The 15,929-nt window shown below is 43.1% G+C and overlaps 1 protein-coding gene and 1 pseudogene across 19 annotated transcripts in view; one reads left to right on the top strand and one right to left on the bottom strand.

Annotated features, from left to right (window-relative positions):
- The window catches only part of Arhgap21 (Rho GTPase activating protein 21), a 129,086-nt gene that overhangs the window by 23,005 nt on the left and 90,152 nt on the right, over positions 1 to 15,929 (top strand). The window lies entirely within an intron of this gene.
- On the bottom strand, positions 11,066 to 12,920 carry LOC101701436 (eukaryotic translation initiation factor 5-like; annotated as a pseudogene).

The raw sequence follows: 15,929 nt of genomic DNA, 5'->3' as shown, positions 1-15,929 counted from the left end.
GTGAAAAGATGGATGAGATGGGCTGAAGGAGCCAGACAAATGTTAGGAAGTAGGAGATGCCACCATATTGGAAGAATGTTGATCAAGGTTATATATTATCATTCATTAATTATCCTCATGCTGGTAGGGAGGCAGGAAAATGTTGTAGTTGAGTATTAACTTAATCTTTAAAACTGGAAATAAAATGTGTGATCACTTAGAGAATGTACATATTTCATTCAAATATGACTTCTGTTAATATTTTAGTATGTATACTACCAAATTTTCACCAGTGCCTTTTTTTCTGGTATTTTTGTGTGTGTTTGTATTTTTACAAGTTGGCGTCTTTTTCATACTGTGTGCCTTTTTTTGTTTTTGAGACATCATTTTTAGTGGCTGTATAGTGTAGCTAGAAAAGCTTTATATTTTAAAAAATCACATATCTAGTGGACACATCCGTTACTTCAAGTTTTTTGCTATTAAATCATGGTGAATATCTTTGTGATGAAAATTGTTTCCTGTATAAGATTATTTTTACAGACTACATTCTCAGAAGTAAAATTACTGGGTCAGAATAATAATACTTTTAAGATATTACTTTAAAGTACATTCTGCATTAATTAAGAATATCTTAGGAGGGTGTTTTTGGTTTGTGAAAGATGAGTGAATTAAACATGTTCACAGTTTGCAAAACTGTGCATTCCCATAATGCCATTAGGAGGAAGGGACCCTGTGTTTCTCTTTTCCCACCGTGCCGTGGCGTGTGGTTCGTTTGGTGGTCATGGAGCCAGGTCCAGGGCCTTGGGCTGTCGGGGGTGGGGTATGTGGCGCAGCCTGCCTCAGCTCTTGGTTGCAGAAGGGAGACTGGCATTTTCACTCTTCGGTGTATTTGTATATGGCCTCTGGTCTCTTCAGGTTAGCAGCTAGGGACCCTTTCATTTGTTTACTTGCTGCCTGCTGCGTCGCTCGCTTCCTTACAGGTGAAGGGCCACGTCCGCCCTGGCCTCCGCTGCCCACTTGCGCTCACTTTCCCCCTCACTCTTCTCTAGCACACTGGCCTTGTTGTGCTTTCCTTCAGGTGCTTTCCCCGGACATTGGCTTGGTGAGTTTCTTCCCTTGGGGTTTTACTCACGAGTCTCCTCGTCGGGTAAGTGTTCTGTTCAGGTTTGTTTTAACGTGTTGAAGGAGGACCATTTGACAGAAGGGAGTAGAATGACTGGAAATGTAATTATTTAACAAACAGGGTCATTCTGGATAAGTCCATTTTAGGAAAGAAGAGGCAGAGGAATCCTGGATTGGGTCTTTGAATTGGAAACCACAGGAGCTTGCCATATGAGGAACCAAGCATAAATTTTCTCCACGTTCTTAGTTGAATTTATTTATTCAATTGTTCCCTCCTAGAAGCTACTTCTCTTCCTCCCATCCTCCTTTGTTGTTCCCAGACCGCTGGTAGCTTACACAGCTGCTGCTTTTAACCAGTAGGAGGAGGCTTTAAATTGGTAAGCGGGGAGATGGCGGGAGGTTTCTTGACAGTTGAGGGACCTGTTGTTATGCTTGCGGCTGTTGGGTAGGCTGGGGCCGCCTAGGCTGCACCTGGGAGCCTGTGAGAAAGGCAGGCTGCAGCCTCCTGAGACTTCACCATGGATCGCAGCTTAACCAGAGCACCAGGTGATGCTCCTGCATATCCAGCCCAGCCTTAAATCATGGAAGGAGAGATAAAGGTATTTTTGAAAGGTGATGCTGTACTTAATTTTACTGGGGTCCCAGGCCTGCACCACCAGCAGGACACACCCAGGACAGTTACTGTGTGACTCAGTTCGGGGGGCTGAGGACTCTTCGGGCTTTGCCTTGTTGGGCAAGTGCTTCGCTTGGCCTCTGGGGCGGTGCTTTCTGTCTCTGCGGGCGTGCTGCTCAGTCCTCCTGCTGACTTCCATGCTAGCGGCCTTGTGTAGGAGATGGGGAGGTGACCTCAGGTGAAGTGGCACTGGACAGACTTAGACTTGCTAGTGAGCTGGGTAAACACATGCTAACAGAAACACTTCGTTTTCTCCAGGTGGGTTCACAGGTCAGAGGAGGGAACTTGGGGATTAAAAACAGAGGCCTCCTTGTCCAGAAGAACCCAGCAGCGGCGCATTTCACCAGCGGCCTTTGAACACTGCTGACCCAACAGCCTTAGAATTTGAGCTACCACAACTGTTGGCCTTAGGCATGGGGGGAAAGGACACCCCCGTACCCTGTGATGATCCCCTCACACCAAGCTCTGAAATGGTGAAAAATCACAAGAAGCTGCAGTTCAGTATTTTGTGGGAGATTAAAACTAGTTCATGTTAGAGAGCACTTACTATATGTCAGGCATTTCTGCATATTTAACCTATGGTTCTCATGGCGGCCCTGGGACGGAGAAGTTACTGTCACATTCCGCACATCGCAGTAACACAGGGGAAACTTGGGAAACAAGGGATTAAGTCACTTGCCCAGGGTCACACAGCTGAGAAGCTGCAGAGCAGGATGCCAAGCGGCCGGGCGGCAGACTCAGTTGTGCTCGTTCCGCCCACACTGCACTATGGCTGTGGGGACGGCCGTGGGGGTGGAGCTAGCCATCAGCTCCTGCAGCTAGTGCGGTAAACAGACAGGCAATGGCCACAATTGTGTACCCCAAATACGTAATTATTTATATGTATGTAAATTACTGTATTTCCTCCCAACTGACGGACAGGTTAGAGAGTAGTCAGAAAAATGCACTGGAAGAGATAATAAGAACAAGAAAGAGGGAGAAAATATGTCTAGAATAATAGATTCACTGTACTGAAAAAAGAGAGAAAACATTAAAGAATAGGTTAAGAAAGGTAGGAAAACTAATAGGTAAATGGTAGTAGCTGTGAATTTTAGGTACTTTTGTAATTTGTTAATGACCTTCGCTTTTCCTTGGTTCTATTTACTAAGACCTTGGGCATGCTGCTATGGTGTGTGTGTGTATATATGCAAATACACAGCGATTTGGTAGACATGGTATATAAGCAACATAATTATAAACATTGAGCCTACATGAGCAGAGCTAAAAGTTTTAAAGAGGGGGATCATTCATGTCAGTTTAACAATGTGTATAATTGCTTTTGATCTGTAAAGCAGTCATTTGAATTACAGGCAGTTTGCTTAAGAATCTGGTTCCTATTGATGGTTAGTATCAAGCCAGCTGTCTCTGCCGCTCCAGCATGGAAGACCCAGGAGCTGTCTGACTGTTAGGTTTGTACTTGGCCTGTGCATTTTCCCTGGGAGCTCCGGCTGCAGGATGGAATAGGGTTTAAATGCATAAGGAAGCTAACAGTGGAAATCTGTAGGAAAAGGCAGATTTCAAGGAGTCCGTGTAGGCCCAGCAGTACGAGTGGAGTGGCAGACTCATCTACTTTGGCATCTCGGTGATGGCTGGACTTGATTACGGGAGAAGCACTTAAAATACCAACTTTGAACTTGACCTGCCCAGCTGTGGGGAAAGCAGTTTGCGGTCTGGTGGAAAGACAGTAAGGCCAGAGATCTTGCATAGCAGTTGCTTGCCTCTCCTTGTTTGTGTGATTCAGAGCAAATCTTAAATCTGAGTATGAGTGCGTGCGTGTGTATGTTGATTAGATGATTTTCAGGGTTTTTTTCCTTCACTGTTTTGAGACAGGGCCTCACCTCAATTTAGGCTGGCCCCAAACTCGGGGCTCCTCCTTTCTCCACCTCCCGGTTGCTAGGATTTCAGGCATGTGCCACCATACCAGGCTTGATATTTGGGGTTCTTATGTCCAATTCTAACAAAAAATGATTCTTAGAAAAGCAGGATATATTTTATATTCTGCTATATATTTGAATAATGACATTTTAGCTGTATATATTATACCAAGTTTAAGTCATGTTGATACAGTTGCTTAGAGTACCACTCATAGAGACTTCCAAAGGATGAATGGGATACTTCTTCATTCGATACAAACTTCACAATAGATGCATTATTAAAGAATGTAGTGTCTCATTTTTTCTAAGGTTGTGTAAACATAAGCAAATGTAGGAGCTACAGAATTTACTTGTTTTATCACTTAGGATTCTCCCTGACCTCCAGATGTGATTCGCACTATTCTCATGCTATACTGTCTCCTGTTTGAAAAAGATAGGGTTCAACTCATCAGGCTTTATAAAGCTATGTGACAAATATAATAAAAAAGCATACTGCAGATTAATGGCCAATTTCAGGAAGATGTGGCCTGAAGGGGAATGGAGAGAACAGGGAGCGGAAGAACAGATGGCATAGGGAAACGAGAGCAAACTAAGCAAACAGGTGAGACAGCAAACTGGAACTGGGGTAGCTCTCACTTTGCTTCTCTTTCGGGTCGAAAACATCCCTTTAATTTGCTGTGTTGTCCCCAAACCTCACCCTCACCCCTTCCTGCTTTCCAGAGTCGTCATCCATCTCCCTGCAGCTGGTAGCTCCCACTGTCGCCTCCCCTGGACAGTTCCTTGGCTTAATGAGAGCCCCCTCTTCTGGGACATTTCCCCACTCTTCCCAGGGGAGGTGAGGGCCAGCATTGGAGCAACGTGTTTTATCAGGCCTCTCTGTAGTTTTCAGGTCCGATCCCTGTATACCATTCAGATTTTGATATTCATTCCCAAATTTCACTCTTGACATTGAGGGTTAGATAGATGCTGCGTGCACTTGGCTTTCTGTTTTACGGCTCCAATATCCCCGTTGCTCCCTAAGAAGCCGTATCTTTCCAGTCTCCATGCTGACCTACATCCGGAGCAGGTGCCACTTGGTAGGCAACCATAGTAGCTCTGGCATTTCTATGGGATACTGGATCTCGGTTTTTCTGAGTTTTCCAGAGCCATCCCAGTAGTGTATCTGGGCCTCCACCAAACTCTCTCCTTAGTGTTAAATCCTGTGTCAGGTAAGGATGCCTCATCTTTACCTCAGTCCAGGTTTATCTTCTGTCTCTTTGCTCTCCCACCCTCAGAACACGGCACAGGCATGTTCTCATATACCAGTGTGTGTTAGCCAGGCCTAGTGGTTCTTTTGGGATAGAACCCCCACCCCTGTTTGGTCTTGTTTTTAAGCCTTCTGTGGGTCCAGATCTACTGTAGTCTAGCTCCAGTTTTGCCCCACTAGTGAGGCAGTACTCTGCTGAGCACTTCATTGGTACTTCATTGGAATTAATGAGGTGCTCATTGGTGAGAACAGACAGGATTCCTTGCCCTGAATGAGCTTTAGAGATTGGTTCCTCTCATCCTTTCTTCTTCCCCTCCTAAGGCTGTTTTAACCTAGGCTCATTAAAAGTCCTGAACTGAAAACTGGGGTAGGGAGGACCCCTGCAGGCTCCTACAGCTCTCTTTGGGCCTCTTCATTCTCTAGGACTCTGCCCTGTGAATTTAAATTTACTTGCTGGGGCTCCTTTTCCCGGCACCAAGCCTTTCACTTTCTGTGCTGTAAGCTAGCATGATCCTGGGGCTCATTTCCTTTCTTTTGGGCATCATATCCTTAGTTGCCAGATGTCCACAGTCTGGAAGCCCTTGCTTCATATGCTGTATTGTCTGAATGTTTAGTTGGTTTACATGGTAGAGTGTGTTAGTTATCAATTGCTAAGTAGCAGAGTACTCAGACATAGCCACTAAAACAACATTGTTGTCTGCCAATGAGAAGTCCATCAGGGTGGGTCTTTATGGGTCCTCTGGCCAAGAGCATCTTCAGAGTTGTAATCAAGGGTCAGCCAGGCTGCAGTCATCTCAGGACTTGGGCGGGGAAGGGTCTGCTTCCGGGCTCTGTGGTTGGTGGTGAGATTAGTTTCTCAGAAGCTGTCGAGCTCGGGCTCAACTCTTAAGACTGCCCTGTTTCCTGCCCCATGGACCTCTCCAGAGGCCAGCTCACAACAGGGCTGCTTGTTTCCTAGGAAGAAGCAAGGGAGAAGAACCCAAAAGTATGAGTAAGTAAAGGTCACAGTGTTGAATCTAACCCTGGAAGCAACATACCATCACTTTTATGGGATTCATTAGAAACAAATCATCAGGTCCAGCCCACACTCAAGGGAAGGGGATTTTAAGTAGCATGAATATGGGAAAGCAGGGATCACTGTTCTGTTTTTGTTTTTCTGTTTTTGTGGCTGATTTTAATTCATGTCAGAGTTGCGAAAGTGTTGAGACTTTCACCAAACAGCCCCGGCTCATTGATTTGCCAGGAGGCCTATGGAATTCAGCATATACAGTATGTAGTAGGCCCCAGCTGTGATTTATTACAGTGAAAGAACATGAAGCAAATTAGCACAGTGAAAGGAAAAAGTGGATGGGCCAAAGTTCAGCGGAAACCACACACAGGCTTCCAGGAGTCCTCTCCTAGGTGAGTCACACAGGATGTGCTGAATTCCTCCAGCAGCGAACTGTTACTGTATGTGTAAAACGTATACTCGGGAAGCTCATTCAGGACAAGATTTGTACTCAGGGTCAGTTACAGAGATGCCTTCTACCTACCTAGCACATGCCAAAACTCTGTAGACAGCCAGGAGGAAAGCAGGTGTTCAGCATTAACCACGTTGTTTACACAGACAATTGAGGCAGTCAGATGGGGAATGGTGAGAACATTCTTAAAATGCAAGCTGCATGGAGCAGTCGAGGGCCACCTTGCAGGTCAGGCTTGCTGTGCTCACACCTCTGCACCTGCTGGAATGGGAATTCACACGCAGCCTGCCATGAATAGTGGTAGTCAGAGTGCTTTGTTAGAACGTCCACTCTAGGCTTAGGGGTGTGAGGGTAGGGAGCATTGTACCTTCTAGGGCCTAAAGAGCAAAGGAACTTACTTCTGGCAGAAGTCTTGCGTTTACATTCGGCACTTATTTATAGAGAATTAGGAGAAAAGCATTCCAGTAGTGTAGTATATATGGTGTTTGCTTCTACAAATATTTTTTCAGTACCTGGTTTGGGCCTGGCTCCTGTGCAAGGTATGGGTTATAAAATGGTGAGTAGGGCAGATGTTAAACACACGAACAAAGAGATAGATATATGATTATAAGTATAAAATTTCCTCCATAGGAAAGGAAAACATTGTTTTTATAGCAGGACACTTACTGGTACATTTTAGGCCTACATAATGATAACACTCACTGTAGGGAATTTGCATCTATACGTGACAGACACATCCCGCCTCTTTTTCCCGTTTCCCCCTCGTAGGCCCCCTCCCCTCCCTGTGTGCAAAAGCTGTGTTTCTATTTTTTCCTTCTATTTTTTCACTTTTTTTTTACTTGTTCCTTGCATCCTCCCTCTCCCTTCTTCTTCCTATTTGAACATTTTCTCCCCATTTCTCAATATCTACTATACATTTCAGTCCTATTTCCACTTTCAGTTTCTCACACCAGAGAAATAACGTGGTATTTACACACGTGTGTCCGATTTATTTCCCTTAAGGGTGCGGTCTCAAGGTGGATCCATTTAGCTCTAAATGTCTGCAGCTCATCCTTCTTTGGCAGAGTAGTACAGGAAAGTATTTCCCATTCATTCAGTACAGTTTCTCACATACCTGTATTGTGCCATTCTTCTGGTGTGAACACAACAGCTCCTGCTCTTGGGGACCCTTCATCTCAACTAGGGCCGAGTGGGGGCGAGGCAGTAAATTAAGAAGTGACAGATGCACACTTTGGGCTGTGAGGAGAGGCAAAGCAGGACGGAGTGATGCTCTGGGCGACCAGAGTGGGGAGAAGTCCTCCTGGAAGTGAGGTGCGAGCAGAACCCTTAGCCCGTCAGACGCAGGGTCACCGGGCAGGGTCCAGAGGTGAGCGGGGCCGCTCGCTGCGGTGGGGTCTTCGCGGGATGGAAGCAGCGCCCCGGATGGGAGCAGCGTCGTCCGGGGTTGGGGCGGGGCGGGGCGGGGCGGGGCGGAGAGGAGAGAAGGCTGTTGATGAGGAACCAGCCAGCCGTCGGGTTTTTAGCCGAGTGACAGTCAGACTCATGTCTGTTTCTGTAGAGGTTCTAAGTGGAAATACAGCACTGTACACCATGCATGGAGTATGAGTATAGGGCTTGGGAGCTTCATGCATAGTGACCACATCTGGGCGTTGGTTGTCCAGTGAAGATTCAGCTTGGGAACAGCATCTCAGAGCCGCTGCTTTGCCTTTCTCTGGTCATTGTCTTACTCTCCAGAGGTTAATTACTTCCTGACTTCCCTTTGTATCCGTTCTGGATTTAATCTTTTTTTTTTTTTTTTTTTTTTTGAGACAGAGTGTCACTGTACAGCTCATCCTGGCCAGGTGAGGTCACCCAGGCCATCCTCAAACGCAGTGACCCTCCTGCCTCAGCCTTGTAAGTGCTGGGTTACAGCTGTGCACCTCCACTCCCGGCCCTCTAATCTAAACATTATCACACTGTGTGTGCCTTGTTGTATGACCTTTCTCACTTTTCGTTCAGCATAATCTCTGAAATTCATCCATCTTGTTGCCCTGGCTGCAATGTAAAAAATGATTTGTGGTAGTTCATTGCAAGACCGTATACCACATTGGTGAGACCCGGCTCAAAATCAAAAGTGAGCTGGGGATGTAGCTCCGTGTGGAGGCCCGGGTGGAATCTCTAGTACTGGGAGGAAAGAAAACAATATGCCACATTTTATCCATCCCGCTGCCCTCCCTGCCTGCCTGTCTGGCTGCCCGCTGTGCTTTCTCCCTCCCTCGTCCTCGTCCTCGGTGTCCTCGGGATCAAACCCCGTGCCTTGTTTATGCCAGGCTGTTGGGCGGTGTCCCCAGCCTCCAGCTCTCTCCTGCTTGGGGCCCCTGTAGAGGGTGCTGCTGTGAACACTTCTGCCCATAGCTTTGTGTGTGCGCTTCTGTTGAGCATCTGCCTTGTGGTGTGAGAGACGCCATTATAAGGCCGGACTTCAACAGTGCCTGCCAGTTTTTCAAAGCCCCTGCCCCACTGGTAGTACATGTACTGCATTTGAGAATTCTTGTAGCTCTGCACCCCATACCAATAATTACCAGCTAAATTTTTTTTATTTTGATGTATAGTAGTGTGTCATTATGGTTTTAATTTGCATTTGCTTAACCGCTAATAAAGCCAACCATCTTTTCTTATGCTTATTGGCCATTTAGATTATTTTTTGTGACACATCCAATCAGGATCTTTTGCCTGTCATTCACTGGCTGTAAGACCTTAGATTAAGTCACCTAGTTTCTTTGAATACAGTGTTAAAAACCCATAAAATAGGACTAATGTTATTTTCATTTTCCTTGAGTAGTCTCTATTTGATCAATCCAAGCCTTTATTTTTGCAGAAGGTGCTAAGAATTAAATATCAAATATTTAATACTAAATATTGTCTACATTGACAATATCTACTTGGATATAGAGATTTTTAAAGAGAAAGGATCCAGAGAGTGAGTGGAATTGCCATTTTAGCATTGATGAATTTTCAGAAAGTAGGACTAATTTATAAAAAGGCAGACTCTCAGAAAAACTTTCTTATTGTGGAAATTAGAATTATTTAAGCAAATTTTGAATTAAATGTTCTATATAATTTCATGAGAAGAATTGTACCAAAACTTTCGCCATATTCTCTTATGCTTTCTGCAAAGGTTTTCACCCGCTCTGAGGCTGTCGGTGTCATGCGCCGATGATTCCTCTCTTCAAATCCCTCTCATGAACATAGACTCATTTTCATGACCAACTACAAAGTCTCCATTGGTAACTCACTGCTGCTTCAAACCTTTCTCAGAGATGAAGCTCGTGTCCTGCCCTCCCAGTACCATTCCAGACTTCAGCAGCAGTGTGTCGACGGCATCAGCCAGTTCCAGAACTTGGTTTTGGAGATGGTCCAGCTCGCTGGCATTGAAAGAGATGTGCTGTGGCATTGGGTGCGGCCGTAAAGCCTGCACTGCTGCCGTAGCACAGCAGTGTGAGACTCCTTGGGCAAAACACAGCTGAGTGTTACACTGAATGTAGCGATCAAATGGCTTTCTTTTGTAAGTCACTTCAGCAATTTTAATCGCTAAATCTTTGCTCCTCTGATATTTATTGTAGGGTCATTTCTGAGTTTCAACCAATGAAAACATTTTTCTGTGTAAAAATATTATGTACTAAAATACATAATACATTTTATAATGTGTTTCTAGAAATACATTATGTTGAAAGGTACTTCTACTTATAAGACATAAATTATGAAATTATTAAAGTAATTTACTGCTTTCCAAAGGACTTACATTAAGATTTCTTTAAATATTAAACTCTACCACCTAAAATCTGTGTATAAAATGAATACTTCCTACATTTAGAATTTTTTTCTTAGCTCAGTTTTTGAAATAAGGCACAATTGAACTTAACTTGAAAATAAAGATACATTTGAAAGGGTCTGAAGGGGCTGTGCATTCCCTCCCACATTAGAAACCGGATTTCGGCTGGTTGCTCAGTCTCGGAGGTCTGGCTTCCTCCAGGGAGCGGTGGATGCTGTTACCTCAGCTTCGTGTCACTTGCCTTTGCTGGGTTTAAAGCTGGATCCATTCTGTTCCACACAGAGTTCCATCCCCTGCTCAGACTACTCAGACTGTAAGACAGGTTGTTTGTTATCTCCTCTCTCTGACTTGGAGCTGTTACCTCAGGTGATCGCCTCTGGGTTCCTGTGTAGTTTTAGCTCCCTTTCCAGTCCCTAATAATTTTGTTTTGATTTCTGCTACCACGTTTTAAGACATTTTCGTCAACCTTCATTCATAATTACTCATTGAAACTCTGTTCTGAATTCTAGTGATACCATGAACTAAAGTAATTTTAAGCTAGAGATAGTCTGTCTTTTTAAATTTTAAGCATAGAAATATTTCTATGTCATTCACATTAAAGGATCCTATGAATAGGATATTACAGGTAAAGATATTTAGCCTCACTGATAAATACAAAATTGAAATAATAATCATTTTTAATTTTAGTGTATTTGCACAAATTTATTTGTTTATTTATTTATTTTTGGTCATTCAGAGCCCAAGATCTGAAGAATGACCAAAATCAAATCTTTACTTTTTTTTAACTGTATAAATGTGATCCAGATATGTCCACCACTAGTTTTTCCAGAAGAAACATGCTATAAATAAGCAAACTATATCTGCTCACTGGTGTGTATGGACTCCCTAGATGTCTCACTGGGCTTAATTACAGACCACTCACAGTAGTAGATTTTTAGTAGAAAGTGTAGCACAATGTGAGGCCATTGTAGCTTCTGCACATACATGTTGCACCTCTGGCTGATAATGAAGAACAATTTGCAGCGTTACACTGTTAGCTAGGTCGCATCCGTCCTTCTAAATGGCATCAGTGTCTATGTCGTCATCCTTGTCAGACTTCACAGTTTCAACTTTTGGTACACTGGCAGTCTTCGAATGAAACACCTCGGTGTGTGCATCTTCATCATCTTCTTCACCACCAGAAGATTTTTCCTCTGCCTCCTTCAACTGTTTATAAATGGCTCTGCTTTGACACGAATCTCTTTGGCAAGTTCTTTTGAAACGTACTTCTTAGAGGCCTTTTCCGACCAGCTGATGATGACCTCCTCTTCCAAAAGGTCTGCATCGTCCATCTCCTTCAAGATATGTGGGATCCTGGAGAGGAGCTGAGCTTGATGTGTTGCCACCACACACTCTAGACCATGAAGAAGATACTGCTGAGCTTTTTTGTTGTTGTGACAGAATCAGAGGAAATGGCGCCTGTACTTTATTAATTTGTTCTCTAATCTCATTAAAAAGAACTTCAGGGCCGCTGATTTAGCTCAGTGGTTTCACCACCTGCCTCACAAGCAGAAGGACCCAAGTTCGATCCCCGGTACCCAAAAAAAAAGAACTTCAGTCAGAACAAGAGGACCCATGGCTTTTTCATCTAGTCTTTCTGCTTCAGCAACTATTGCTTTGTCACATGAGTCAGTAATGTCCTCTTTTTCTTTTTCTTAACAGAATCAAATAGGATATTCATACGCTCTTCTTCAATTCTTTCCACATCATCACTGAGTGTCAGGACTTTTGCGCGGTTGCTGATTTCATCCATTCTGCGCCTCTGAGCTTCCTCCAGTCTTCATCTTCCTCCTCTTCCACAGCGTGTGGGGGAGGACTGATTTCGTTTGGGGTGTTGGGGACAGTGTCTCACTGCTGGATACAGAGCCATTTTCCTTGTCTTTGCCCTTTCTGTTTTTCTTTTTCTTTTCTTTCTTTCCTGTACCACTGTCACTATTCTCAGGTGGGTTTTTGAGAATGAATATGCAGAGTTTATGATGTGTGTCAAGCATGCCTCGATAGCCACAGGCTTTATAAGAATTACCTATTGTTTGCTTCTTTGGATTCACATGCAGATCTGTTTCAGGATTCTCACACTCAGGACAGAAAACAAATTTTTTTATGAATCCATCCAACATGTCTTGCAGCTTATTCTCTTCCTGAGATCCACTGACAATGTAACAGTCATTCTTTTTTTTATTAGTATTTTTTTATTTATTTTTATTTATTTATATATTAATTGGTACATTTTAGGTATACAGTACATTTACAATTTTCATTGGGTGTTTGTACCTGAACATGATGTATCTTAGTTCTTATTTTTCCCCATTACCTATGCGCCCTTCCCTATTTACATAGACTTTGTTTCCATTTGTAACAGTTATTCTTTACCTCAAACCGGGGCTATGCTCCCAGCTCACAGCCAGAGTATTTGGTGGGATACGTGGAGGCCGATGAAGCGGCTTTGCAGCGTCAGCCATGTTGACCATAACTGTCTTGCTTCCATTTCCTTTGTCCTCAACCTTGGCAGTCAGACGGGGCATCTTGTAGTGACAGAAGCGGTCTGAAGTGCTGCGGTTGACGTTGACAGACATTTTGGCTTGTTAGTGACTTATTCAATAAGATGAAGAGATCTTTGATTGCACCTTTTTGGTATCTTCTGTCTGGAGAAGAAGGGATGACATGAACGACTGCAAGAGTTCTCTGTCCGTGACGTGAAAAAATTTTCTCCACTGAGGCTGTAAGCTTCTTGCTCGTGTGCTAGGTACCAGTGGCTGCGCAGCAGCTCGTTTTCGTCGAGTGAAGACAGAAACCCAATGCGGCTTGCCCTGGACTGGGAAGAAGAAGCGCTGGAAACCGGTCCCGAGCGGCGAGCCGGGGAGGGGCCGCCCGGGGGAGGCCAGGCTCCTCTGGCCCGGTGGTGGCCGAGCGGTACCACGGTGGGGTGGGCCCCCGCTCTATTCGCACAGATTTAAAAGATACCCAGCATTAACTGGAGTATGGTTGTAGCAGTCTTATGTTGCTAGTGAATTTTGATTTCATTCTCTTTTTGGATCACACTTTGATATTTTGTTTTTAATATTAGAAGTGAACTTGTAATTTTTTACTGACAGTGGTCTAGAAAGTGGTTATGAAAATAATAATTGAAGCAATTGCATAAAAATACAATGAACAGCATATAGCCATAATTACAAAGAGTGAATGTATAAGACATGATTTGTTCATATGATGCAATACCATATAGAATTTTAAAATAATTATGTAGGCATGTATTTTTAATCTGATAGTCAGAAAAATAGGTAGGTTAGAAACAAATTTGTGTGCATTTGTATAGTTTTACAAATGAAAAAAACCTGGAATGATACATAGGTATATACCAGATATTGACAGCATCACTAGAGGGAATGGTAGACAAGCTTTTTTGCTTAGTTCTATTTTTCTGTGTTTCTTTAATGAACATTAATATTATGTGTCATAAATATAAATTATACAAGAACAAGTTGGTGTGTTACCCATTGGCTATTGCTGATTGCTGCGACAGTCTGTTGATGGTGTGGTGTGGTGAAAAGTCCAGATCTGGAGGCTGGAAGCTTTGGTTATCGTCCAGGCTGTGTTACTAATTGGCTGTGAGACCATGCTGTGAGACCATCGGCTCTTCTCTCTGGGCCTCTGCATCTGTATTTGAAAAATAAATTGGTTGGAATAGGTCTATAATTTTTAGTAGTTTGGTTTTTAATTTTAATTTTTTTTTTAAATGGGGTCTCAGTATGTATTCTAGGCTGGCCTTGAACTCACTGTGTGAGTGCAGGCTGGCCTCAAACTCACGGCAATCCTCCTGCCTCAGCCTCCCGAGTGTTGGGCTGACACCTGTGTACTACCACGCCCGGCCAGGTCTATGATCTTTAAACTCTTAAGCAGACTGTTAGTGTCCAAGGGATTAGTGGGTGGAGCAGGTTTCCACATGAACTCCCCTGCCTCCCTCACCAAGCAGATCAGCTCCTGTGGTTGATGTTTTCTATGTTGTTTCCGTTTTTAGCCATCTTCCATAGATTTGAGGTGGGATAAGGAAAGAAAGATTCAGCAATTCTGGGGGCATCTTCCTTCTCAGTGGCGCTTACCTTATGTATCAGGATGCCCTTGCTCTCCAGAAAACTAATTATCAAACTGTGGCACTCTCAGAAGATACCCAGCTGTGACCGTCCACATCCCTGGAGAATAATTGGGAAGTGAATAATCGGGGGAGCGCTTCCCCTCGCAAACACAGGCCTGCACTTTGCAGAAGTGAAAGTCAGTTTGACATCGTCTGTGATTTTTTTTCCCATTTAGTCCTGACCCATTGAAGTAACACTGCCTTCCTGGTCTCCTGCTTCAGCTTGCACTGTAAGGAATAGTTTGGGCCACCAGTACGAGGGTAGCTTAGGCAGTTACTTGACCTCTCAGAATTTCAGTGCTATGTTTTCTAAGAAGATGAATGATTCCATTGGATCAGGTGATCTCCAAGTTTACTTTAGCTTTCAATTTCTCTGAAATTATGCAGTTACTAAAGTGATAGCTGATGAAATGTGAGTTCACTCTTTACATTACTGATATAATATCATTGAAACTATATTTGGAAGTAATTTATATCAGGAAACTTATATACATTTAACAAGGGGAGTTTTTCTTATTCTTTTATATCATTACAGTGCTTCAAACTAAATAGTGAGGCCACATGATTTGATTCTGACCATTGGTACTGGTATTTTACTCAGCTTATATACATGCTTGATATTGTTTATGTCTTTTCAGAGGAGACTAGATTACTGCATTGGTGGCTAGGATGAACTGCAATTTAAGGTCCCTTTTGATGTGATGATTCTTGTCTACCCAAGATATAAGGAGATAATTAAAAATACAATCTATCCTCTGGTTCATAGGAAGATTTTATTCATATCACAAATATCCTTTGAAAATCTTTTATATTATTTAGTGATATGAAATATAATCAAAATACATATTGAATGTTTAAACTTTAAAAAAAATTTTACAGTAAAAGAATACATTGCCAGGCCGGGGATTTAGCTCAGTGGTTCTAGCGCCTGCCTCGCAAGCACAAGGTCTCAAGTTCAATTCCCGGTACTAAAAAAAGAAAAAAAGATAGACATATAAACAAATAATTATACTATAATAGAAAAGTCCTGCAATGATAGTATTCTCTACAATAAAGGGCCTAGGAAAATGTTTCTAAGTACCGGACTACGCTGATTAGGAAGTTCTGCAATAAGGTACTTTGGCACTGAAAATCCAAACGTTTATTTAGTTTGCACAGAAAAAAATTGCACAATTGGCACGGTTTGTCACCGGGGCTGTTTTGTACAACATAGCCTAAGTGAAGAGTTACCGCTGCTCTTGGACCTGTTCTTCATAGAGAAATCCATGGATTGTTAAGGAAGGTAAAACGGTTCCTAATTCCAAAGACGGGGGCAGGGGGTGGTCAAAATAATTTTGATCATATTGTGAGGTTTTATAGCCTACTTTTCTTAACATTATATTTTGGACATTTCCCTGTGTCAACTGAAACATTTTCATACTTGTTGACTTTTGTGCTGTATACTAATTAACCATTCTTGTTATTGTTGGACATTTAAATAGTTTCCCATTTGAGTGTAATTATACTTTGGAATGAGTGTCCTAGAACATGAAAATTTGCCATTATTTTATTAGTTCC

The sequence above is a fragment of the Heterocephalus glaber genome, unplaced genomic scaffold (genome assembly GCF_053883595.1).
Source record: "Heterocephalus glaber isolate CG9 unplaced genomic scaffold, H.glaber_assembly_v1.0 deba00000768, whole genome shotgun sequence".
Taxonomy (NCBI): Eukaryota; Metazoa; Chordata; class Mammalia; order Rodentia; family Bathyergidae; genus Heterocephalus; species Heterocephalus glaber.
Note: the sequence above shows the minus strand (reverse complement) of the source record. Positions and strands in the feature narration are given on the sequence as shown.